The sequence below is a fragment of the Pan paniscus genome, chromosome 10 (genome assembly GCF_029289425.2).
Source record: "Pan paniscus chromosome 10, NHGRI_mPanPan1-v2.0_pri, whole genome shotgun sequence".
Taxonomy (NCBI): Eukaryota; Metazoa; Chordata; class Mammalia; order Primates; family Hominidae; genus Pan; species Pan paniscus.
In genome coordinates this window covers 84,015,729-84,027,253 of record NC_073259.2, presented here as the reverse complement: position 1 = coordinate 84,027,253, position 11,525 = coordinate 84,015,729, and the positions used below count along the sequence as shown (strand labels likewise).

Here is an 11,525-nt window from a genome sequence, read left to right as displayed (position 1 = left end):
TTTTTTTATTCCTTCTTTAATCCCAGGTATGCCATTTTGTTAAAGCACTGTTTCCGTCATGCAGATCCCTAGCTCCATCAGCTAGAATTGTTATTTTACATCGCAGTAACAAAAAGACCTACTAAAAGTAGCAGCACAGTGAAGTTTATTTCTTGTTCATGTAATAGTCCAGGATGTTTCCAGCCTGGAGGTAAGACTCTGCTTCACAAAGTCACTGAGGGCCTTAGGTAGACAGAGGTTCTGGCATCTGTAATGCGTTAACATTCAAGGTCCTGCTGGAAGTTCTGTCCATGTCAGCTGGAAGAGGAAAAGAGGGAGGGAGAACCTGTAGAAGAGGCTATTATGGGCTTAGTCCTGAAGCAGAACACATTATTTCTTTCTTTTTTTTTTTTTTTTTTTTTTTTTGGAGACAGAGTCTCACTCTTTTTGCCCAGGCTGGAGTGCAATGGCATGATCTTGGCTCACTGCAACCTCTGCCTCCTGGGTTCAAGCAATTCTCCTGCCTCAGTTTCCTGAGTAGCTGGGATTACCAGCACGCACCACCAAGGCCAGCTAATTTTGTATTTTTAGTAGAGATGGGGGTCTCACCGTGTTGGCCAGGCTGGTCTTGAACTCCTGACCTCAGGTGATCTGCCCACTTGGCCTCCCAAATTGCTGGGATTACAGGCGTGAGCCACTGTGCCTGGCTGGAATACATTATTTCTACCCATGTTTGTTGCCTGGTTCACAATCACATGACCACGCTTAGCTGCAAGGGAGTCTCAGCACATGATCCACCCATGCCCAGGTACACGACAAGACCATGAAGTTTGGAGAAAAGCTGGCAGCTTCTGCCTTATTAAGTCACACACCAGCAGTTAGTTCTCCTGCCTTCATGAACAACAGTCTATCACTATACCTGGCTCTACAATCGCTGCTGCCCTTGGACCTCATGGTACAGGCTGACACAAATCCTTTGCTCTTACTGGCCCAGTCTCCTTGCTGCCAAATAAAAATGCCATGTTCACACACTCATATTTTCCCCTACTGGGTTCTCCAGACATTTGCTTCAGATTGAGATTCAGCTAAAATTTGCAGGCCTACTATGTGCCAGTCTATAATCCCATGTCATCTTCACAACAATCTATGAGGTGTGCATCATAATACTCATCTTATGGATGAGGAATCTGAACTCAGAGAGGTTAAGGAATTTACTTACAGTCATAACTTGCTCTCTACTCTCCTCTTTCTTCCAATTCCACAGCATTTAGGATCTTTACCAAATCAGTTAGTACTCAGTACTCCATGGTTTCATAAGAATATGTTCTACCTCCTCAACAACGATAGAGTTAAAGCTTCTAGGTCAAGCATAGAGCATTTATATAGAGAGTCATGCATCACTTAATGATGCAGATATGTTCTGAGAAATGCTCCATTAGGAGATTTCATCATACGAACATCACAGAATGTACTTACACAAACCTAGATGGCACGGCCTACTACACACTTAGGCCATATGGTACAGCCTATTGCTCCTAGGCTACAAACCTGTACAGCACGTTACTGTACTGAATATTATAGGCAATTGAAACACAATGGTATGTACTGGTGTACTAAAGAAAAAACAAGGTATAATAAAAACATGGTATTATCATCTTTCTGCATTGACCAAAATGTCTGTTATTCGGTTCATGGCTGTAGTTTTTTGGGTCTCTTGAAGATTCTTACATGGTGTGGAGGACACCATTGATATATAAGATTCACTGAACATGAGCTCAGCAAAATTCTTTTTTTTTTTTTTTCTGAGACGGAGTCTTGCTCTGTCGCCCAGGCTGGAGTGCAGTGGCGCGATCTTGGCTCACTGCAACTTCTGCCTCCCAGGTTCAAGCGATTCTCCTGCCTCAACCTCCAGAGTAGCTGGGACTACAGGTGCCCACCATCATGCCCAGCTAATTTTTGTATTTTCAGTAGAGATGGGGTTTCACCATATTGGCCAGGCTGGTCTCAAACCCCTGACCTTGTGATCCACCCGCCTTGGCCTCCCAAAGTGCTGGGATTACAGGTGTGAGCCACTGTGCCCAGCTGAGCTCAGCAAAATTCTGATTGATGAATTTACTAATTGTTCTTCACAACTCAGGTGTTAGTCTTCGTTCAGGCCAAACCAAAAATGCTTCAGACCCTAAGTCACCTACAACCTTCTTTCTTTTTCTTTCTTTTGGTGCATGTTCTTCGAGAAATGCTATTTCTCGAAGAAATGACCCCCCACCCCCCAGACTGATTTCTGACCTCTGATTACATGGCACATTAGTTGGCTGTCAAAAAAGGAAACTTAAGCAGAAATGCCCAGCTGCGATTTCTCTTCTCCAACTTCCCGTGTTTGACGTGAGGTGTATAGGCTGGAAATGCCAGCTCCCTGGCTGCTGAAGGAGAGACTCTGCAGTCTCTCCTTTGTGATTCTTGCAGCTGCTGAAAGATACCATGTCTTCAGTGCCAGAGGATCAACAAAGAAAAACAACTTGGCCTCACATGATAATGACCCCAAGTGGTTGGTCAAGAACAAAGAAGTGGCAATGGTGAGTTTTATTGCTTTTGTTGTGTTTCGTCTCTCTTTAGGGATTTTTATTGTGATTATTTAAAGATATTTATAATAAAATAAACAGTTACAAATGTTAGGGGGATTGTGTTGCACTGGGGTTCTCTCTCACAGCTGCAAGTGTTGCCTCCTACATGTTGTTAATTTAGAGGTAATCAGGTTTGCATTTGCAGCTGTGCAGCATATGTTTTTCTAAAACAGTCATGGCCATGGGCACCAGAATAATTAAGACTGGAAAAAATGCCAGGAAGCATTTTTTTCTTCCTCTGATAAACTGATAATGCCTTTCTTTTAATTCTTGTTTTGTATGGTTTTATCATTAAAGAGAGTAAAGCAAACCACCTGCTATGTGTCTGAGCTAGTCGCTTTTCATCAATGTTATTACATTTAAATATACTATCTTGGTTTTTTTTTTTTAATGGTTTAATTTTATTAGTGGAGAGAGCAGCTAAGGCCTTTTGGTAGGAGACAGTAATACCATGTCAGACACAGTAGAACATACAGTGTTATAGCTGGAATGTTACATCAGGGAAAAAGCTGATTAGATATTGCTGGTTGGAAGTTGCTATTTTTTTTCCAATTTTAATTGAATTCTAAATCATTCTTAGATTACTCTGATAGAAAATTCCTTATTGCCATAATCTGATTTCTGAGTCAAATGCAAAAACTGTCTTTACTTTTTGGATAATCTTGTAGAATGAACAGATTATATATTTCTTTGAAGAATTTGAACTGAGTTATGATGTATAGATGGGAGATAAACCCGGAACAAGGCTTGCATCAGAGACGTCCTGAACCATGATGTTCTTTTGGTGTCTAAGCATCCCTGTTTCTTTCTCCATGCAATGCAACTTTTTCATTCTCTTGCATTAAGTAAAAATATCAATATAAATAAAATTCATTTGAAGATTTACCTAGCTAAATTAACCCTTGTATGCATTTGTATTTATTCAGTAAATAAGAAACAATTTTATTTTTATTATTTTTTATTTTCTTTCTTTCCTTCTTTCTTTTCTTTTTTTTTTTTTTGATGGAGTCTAGCTCTATTGCCTAGGCTGGAGTGCAGTGGCACAATCTCGGCTCACTGCAACCTTCGCCTCCTGCGTTCAAGCAATTCTCCTGCTTCAGCCTCCCAAGTAGCTGGGATTACAGGTGCATGCCACCACACCCAGCTAATTTTTGTATTTTTTAGTAGTGATGGGTTTCGCCATGTTGGCCAGGGTGGTCTCTGGGGTTTCGCCATGTTGGCCAGGCTGGTCTTAAACTCCTGACCTCAAGTGATCTACCTGCCTCCCAAAGTCCTGGGATTACAGGCATGAGCCGCCATGCCTGGCTTATTTTCTATTTTTTATGTTAGCATTTCATAAACTTTGTGAATATTATGAGCATGCTGACATGCTAAAAGATGGTCTACTTCAGGGGTTGGCAGACAACAGCCCTGAGCCAAATCATGATGTCCCCTGCCCATTCATTTACTTGTCTATGGATTCTTCTGCACTACAATGGCAGGGGCGAACAGTTGTAATAGACAGGGCTGGCTTCACAGGCGTGAGACCTGTATGGTCGTAGAAAGCCCCAGCCTTTAGAATGATCTCCTGCTTGGTTTAACGCTCAGCTGCAACTATCTTGCAGATATTAATAATTTTTAAAAAGGGGACTCTGCATTTTTATTTTGCACTGGGCCTTACAAATTATATAACTGGTCCTGGTGACAGAGACTGCAAAGCCTAAAATTCTTTAGACCTATAAAACCTAATATATTTACTGTCTGGCCCTTTACAGAAAAAGTTTGCTGACCTCTGACTTAGTTGATCTTCTATTTTCTTCTATATGTAATTATTTAAATTAGTTAATGAGTTAAGAATTACCTGGAGAGAATGATGAAAATGTAAATACTTGGTCCCCACACCCAGAGATTCTGATTCAACAGAGGTCTTGTGTGTGACTCAGGGATCTACATTTTTAAAAAGCCGAATAATGGTTTTTTATTCGGTTGCTCCTTGGTAGCACCTGGATGAAAGCTGGTGGGCCCTCCCTGCCTTGTGTTTGGAGTGTCCCAGTAGAGTCTTAGGACTTCCTTGCCACTACTCCCTCCCTTTTCCAATCCATTTTTTATACAGTACAGGCATACCTCGTTTTCTTGTACTTTATCACACTTTGCAGATATTACATTTTTTGCAAATTGAAGGTTTGTGGAAATCCCATGTCAAGCAAGTCTGTACCATTTTTCCAATAAGCAGGTGCTCACTTCGTGTTTCTATTTCAGTAATTTTCACAATATTTCAAATGTTAAAAATTAGTATTATATCTGTTATGGTGATCTGTGATCAGTGATCTTTGATGTTACCACTGTAATTGTTTTGAGGCACCAAGAACCACACCCGAAACTTTATTGTTAAATGTTGTGTGTGTTCTGACTGCTCCACCAACCCGCTGTTGCCCCATCTCTCTCTCCTCAGGCCTTACTATTCTCCGAGACACTACAATATTGAAATTAGGCCACTTAATAACATACAATGTCCTCTAAGTGTTCAAGTGAAAGGAAAAGTCTCATGTCTCATTTTAAATCAAAAGCTGGAAATGATTACACTTAGTAAGAAAGATATGTCAAAAGCGGACATAGGTCAAAAGCTAGGCCTCTTCTACCAGTTAGCCAAGTTGTGAATGCAAAGGAAATGTTCTTGAAGAAAATTAAAAGTGCTATTCCAGAGAATGCACAAATGATAAGAAAGGGAAACAGCCTTCTAGTTGGCATGGAGAAAGAACAAACCAGCCACAATAGTCCCTTAAACCAAAGCCTAATCCAGAGCAAAGCCCTAACTCTCTTCCTTTCCATGAAGGCTGAGAGAGGTGAGGAAGATGCAGAAGAAAAGTGTGAAGCCAGCAGAGATTGGTTCATGAGGTTTAAGGAAAGAGGCCATCTTTATAACATCAAAGTACAAGATGAGACAGCAAGTACTGATTTAGAAGCTACAGCAAGTTATCCTGAAGTTCTAGCTAAGATAATTTGTGAAGACAGCTACACTAAACAACAGGTTTTTAATGTAGACAAAACAGCCTTATATTGGAAAAAGATGCCATCTAGGACTTCCATAGCTTGAAAGGAGAAGTCAATGCCTGGCTTCAAAGCTTCAAAGGACAGGCTGACTGTCTTGTTAGGGGCTAGTATAGCTGGTGAGTTTAAGTTGAAGCTAATGCTCATTGACCATTCCAAAAGTCCTAGGGTCCTTAAGAATTATTCTAAATCTACTCTGCCTGTGCTCTCTACATGGAACAACAAAGCCTAGATGACAGCATATCTGTTGATAGCATGGTTTACTAAGCATTTTAAGCCCACTGTTGAGGCCTACTGCTAAAATATATATATATTCCTTTCAAAATATTACTGTTCTTTGACAAAATGCATCTGATCACCCAGGAGCTCTGATGGAGTTGTACCAAGAGATTAATGTTTTTGTGCCTGCTAACACTACATGCATTCCTCAGCCCGTGGATCAAGGAGGAATTTCAAATTTCAAGTTTTACTATTTAAAAAATACATTTCATAAGGCTATAGTTGCCATAGGTACTGATTCCTCTGATGGATCTGGGCAAAGCAAAATAAAAACCTTCTGGAAAGGATTCACCATTCTAGATGCTATTAAGAACATTTGTGACTCGTGGGAGGAGCTCAGAATATGAACATTGTCAGGAGTTTCGAAGAAGTTGATTCCAACCCTCATGGATGACTTTGAGGGCCTCAACACTTCAGTGGAGGGAGTAACTGAAATGTGGTGAAAATAGTTAGAGAACTAGAATTAGAATTAGCCTGAAGATGTGACTGAATTGCTACAATCTCATGCTGAAACTTGAATGGATGAGGAGTTGCTTCTTATGGATGAGCAATGAAAGTGACTTCTTAAAATGGAATCTACTCTTGGTGAGGATGCTGTGAACATTGTTGAAATTAGGACACAGGATTTAGGCTGGGCATGGTGGCTCATGCCTGTAATTCCAGCATTTTGGGAGGCCAGTGCAGGCAGATCACTTGAGGTTAACAGGTCAAGAGTTGGAGAACAGCCAGGCCAACATGGTGAAACCCCATCTCTACTAAAAATACAAAAATTAGCCAGGTATGGTGGCACATGCCTGTAATCCCAGCTATTTGAGAGGCTGAGGCAGGATAATCACTTGAACCTGGCAGGCGGAGGTTGCAGTGAGCCGAGATCTTGCCACTGCACTCCAGCCTGGGCAACAGAGATTCTGTCTCAAAAAAAAAAAAAAAAAAAAAAAAAAAAGAACAAAGGATTTAGATGATAAAGCAGTGGCAGGGTTTGAGAGGATCGACTGCAATTATGAAAGAAGTTCTACTGTGGATAAAATGCTATCAAAACATATTGCATGCTACAGAGAAATCCTTATGGCAAATTTCATTGTTGTCTAATTTTAAGAAATTGCCACAGCTGCCCCAACTTTCTGTAATCACCATCCTGATTAGTCAGCAGCCATCAACATCGAGGCAAGACCCTCTACCAGCAAAAAGATTATGACTCACTGAAGGCTCAGATAATTGTTAACATTTTTTAGCAATAAAGCATTTTAAAATTCAGGTATGCACATTGTTGTTTCAAATATTATGTTATTGTGCACTTAAAGACTACACTATAGTGTAAACATAACTTTTACATGCACTAGGAAATCAAAAACTTTGTGTGACTTGCTTTATTATGATAATTACTTCTTTGTGGTGGTCTGCAATATCTCAAAGATACGCCTATCCTGTGTTCAGGTTAATTGCCTCCAAATACTGCTTTTCATGTCTTAATACCTTGCTCAAGCTCTTTTAATAATTACCCAATCTCTGAATACAGCTCTAACTCATCAGTTTTGCATTCCAACACCTCCCACTTTTACAAAGTCCCTCTGACTTTTACAAAGTCTCATTCCAAACTTTTTTTATTTTTTATTTTTTTAGAAGGAATCTTTCTCTGTCACCCAGGCTGGAGTACAGTGATGCACGATCTTGGCTTACTGCAACCTCTGCCTCCTGGGTTCAAGCGATTCTTCTGTCTCAGGCTCCCGAGTAGCTGGGATTACAGGCATGCACCACCACGTCTGGCTAATTTTTTTATTTTTAGTAGAGACGAGGTTTCACCACGTTGGCCACGCTGGCCTCGAACTCCTGACCTCCAGTGATCTGCCCGCTTTGGCCTCCCAAAATGCTGGAATTACAGGCGTGAGCCACTGTGTCCAGCCCCCAAATGTTTTTTCATCCATTTCCTGTACAGAGGCAGCCGGTGACAGTCAAATTTTGTTTCCATATCTAGGTGTTGCTACTCATTAGCTGTGGATCCTTTTCTGAGCCTCAGAATCTTCATCTTGAAAATGGACACAATAACTTAATATGATGCACCGAGAAGAACATAGCATCGTTTCTCTAATATGCTTGCCCAAATTGTATAAGCTCATTCTAATCATGAGAAAACATCACACAAACCCAAACGGAAGGACATTCTACAAAATAACTGACCAGCACTCTTCAGAAGTGTCAAGGTCAGGAAAAACAGGAAAGAATGAGCAACAGGCACAGGAGGAAATTAAGGCAACAACAAATGCAATATAGGATTCTGGATGGATCTTGGACCAGAAAAAGGACATTAGCAGAAAAACTGGTGAAATTTTAATAGAGTCTGCTTTTGAGTTAATAATGTTGGCACCAATGTTAATTTACTCTTTGATCATTATACCATGGTTATGTAAGATGTTAACATTAAAGGAAGCAGGGTGAGGGATATAAGAACATGCTCTATACTATTTTTGTGACTTTTATGTAAGTCTAAAATTAGTTCAAAATAAAAAGTTTAAATTGAGATAATAATATGTACATTACAGGAGAAATTATAAAATACTAACTAGAACCCTGAGGGCATTTATTATGTCCTTGCCACAGGAACTTTATATGTATTTAGTCATTATGACAACCCTATGTGGTAGGAAATACTTTTCTCAGATATGGTTATCTGACACTTAGTAAGAGTCCCCGGAGTTCCAGCAAACTTTTTTCTATTTACTGCTGCCCAAACATGTCCACTTTTGGAGTTTCTGTAAAGTCTCTTGGGGCCCTTTTTGCTACTCTGGACATCTGGAACTCCTATGTCTGCAGTACTCATTTAGCACTAATTTTGTGCAACTTGGTATTGTTAATTTTCTGTGTCTTATTATCCCAGCTAGAAGGCAACTTCTTGAAAGCAGAGGACTGGATTTCACAGATGTTTGGATATCTCCCAGTATCTGGCACCAAGAATCTTGGATATCACTCAAGCTTGCACTAACAATCTTGGATATCCCATAGTGCCTTTCAGTAATAATCTTGGATATCCCACCATGCCTTTCACCAGGAATTTCCCATGTGCTTCATCATCCTTGGATCTCCAAGAATAACTCATCTTGGCTGGGCCGGGGACCAGTTCTCTGGCCTTTCTAGAGTTGTAGACATTGGATTCTGGTGTACGAGGCAATATTAGCAGTTGGCTTCTTGGATGATTTCCTGGAAAAGCGCACATTGCAATCTGACTTCTAGAGTAAAATTCAGCAATCATACACTTTAAAAAAAAATTGGGGTAAAAAACACATAACATAAAATTTACCATCTTAACCATTTTTAAGTGTACAGTTCATTAGTGTTAAGTATATTTCCATTGTGAAACAGATAGCAATCATACATTTTTTAATTTCAAAAAATATGTTAGCTATCCAGAATATGTGACAGACTCTCACCACTTAATAAAAATAGAACAAGCAATAATAACATCCAAACATGAGCTAAAGATTTAAATGGACATTTCATCAATAAAGATACACAGATGACCAATAAACACATGAAAAGATATTCAACATCATTAGTCATTAAAAAAAAAGAAAGTTAGGCCGGGCATGGTGGCTCACTCCTGTAATCCCAGCACTTTGGGAGGTGGAGGTGGGCAGATCATGAGATCAGGAGTTCGAGACCAGCCTGGCCAGCATGGTGAAACCCTGTCTCCACTAAAAATACAAAAAATTAGCCGGGCACAGTGGCATGTGCCTGTAATCCCAGCTACTCGGGAGGCGGAGGCAGGAGAATTGCTTAAACCTGGGAGGCGGAAGTTGCAGTGAGCCGAGATTGCACCACTGCACTCCAACCTGGGTGACAGAGAGAGACTATGTCTCAAAGAAAAAAAAAAAAAAAAGGAAAGTTAAAACCACAATGTGATACCTATTAGAATGGCTTAAAAAAACTGAGAACATGGAGTGCTGGCAAGGATGTGGAGTTACTGATATTCTCATACATTGGTGGTGGAATGCAAAAAAGGAAGGGCACTTTGAAAAAATAGTTGGCAGTTTCTTATATGTTAAATGTACACTTACCATATAACCCATAATTCCCACTTCTAGATATTTACACAAGAGAAATAATGACATATACCCACACTGAAACCTGTATGTGAATGTTTACATCAGCTTTATTCATAATCCCTGAAAATTGGAAGACAGCCCAATGTCTATCCACTGGTGAATGAAATAGATGAACAACTTGTAGTATATCCACACTACTTCTCAATAGAAAGGAATGGACTACTGATACTACAACCACATGGGTACATCTCAGATACATTGTGCTAACTGACAGAAACCAAACTCAAAAGCTACATGATTTGATTACTTTGATATAACATTTGGGGAACGCAAAACTACAGGGACAGATGGGGTGGGGAGAGGGTGAACTATGTAGGGCACTTTTATGGTGAGATATCCTATATCTTGATTGTTGTGGTTACACAACTCTTTATGATGGTTCGAATTAATAAACTGTATACTTAAATAAAGTTAATTTTTATTGTGTAAATTATAGTTCAATTGACCTTGCTTTAAAGAACTACATTAGCTATTTAGTACTTCAAATATAATTGGCCACTTAATTTATGGTGTTGCTATCAGAAATAGCTGGATTAAGGAGGAAAAACCTATTTACTTTGCTTTGGACAATGTGGCTAATGCCTGTTTTTCTCTTGACTCAGTTGGTTTAACATTTGTCCTACATAATAGAGACCTAGTTTAGATAGTAAATTATATAGTTATGTTAGGATTAGGACAGTGTGGGAAACATAGCGAGACCTTGTCTCTACTAAAAATTTAAAAATTAGCCTGGATCAGTGGTGCTCTCCTGCGGTCCCAGCTACTCAGGAGGCTGATATGGGAGGATTGCTTGAGCCCAGGAGGTGAAGGCTGCAGTGAGCTATTATCACACCACTGCCCTCCAGCCTGGGTGATAGAGTGAGACCCTGTATCTAAACAAAATTTTTAAAAAAAGAGGGGTTGGGGGTAGGCGATGTTCTCATAGTACTTTGGACAAATTCTCGAGACACCAGGCCACTAACCAGATTTTTTAAGGGCATTAGACAAGTGCTAGTCTTTTTTGGGAGGAAAAGGGAAAGTTGGGGGACATCCTCAGTGACCCTCTGGCTTAGTTTAATGGATAAAACATGTGACACAGACTTTGGAGGCCAGTACATTTAGGATTTAATACCAGGACTACTCCTAAGTAAGTGGCCATGATATTTAATCTAAGTAACCCTGCCAATAAAATAGGTGTTGCAAGAAAGTGGCTTAGCAAATTGCTTGGTACAAATTCAGTGTTCAGTAGTTGCTATGATCACTGTTGTCACTATCATTGTCATTATTTGCTGTAAGATGAACTCTTTTTCCATTTATGATGAGCTGCTTCACCACATTGAGGGCAAAAAGATTGTGCATGAAATGTATACAGTTTCCATTCGCTTTTGTGATCATGAAGTCATATGTGTATTGGCATTTGCCGCTGCTTTTCTTGCTCATAAAGTGGACTTGCTGAAGGCTTATTCCTCACCTAAAACCGGGCCTCCTCTGTAGAATTACTGGTTGCACTGTTAAGTGTCTCCCATCTCCCTGGCTGTCCATG

At 40.0% G+C, this 11,525-nt stretch overlaps 1 pseudogene; it reads left to right on the top strand.

Moving 5' to 3' along the window:
• Positions 1-5,088: 5,088 nt before the first annotated feature.
• LOC129393584 (tigger transposable element-derived protein 1-like) lies at positions 5,089-8,883 on the top strand (annotated as a pseudogene).
• The last annotated feature ends 2,642 nt before the right edge of the window (positions 8,884-11,525 follow it).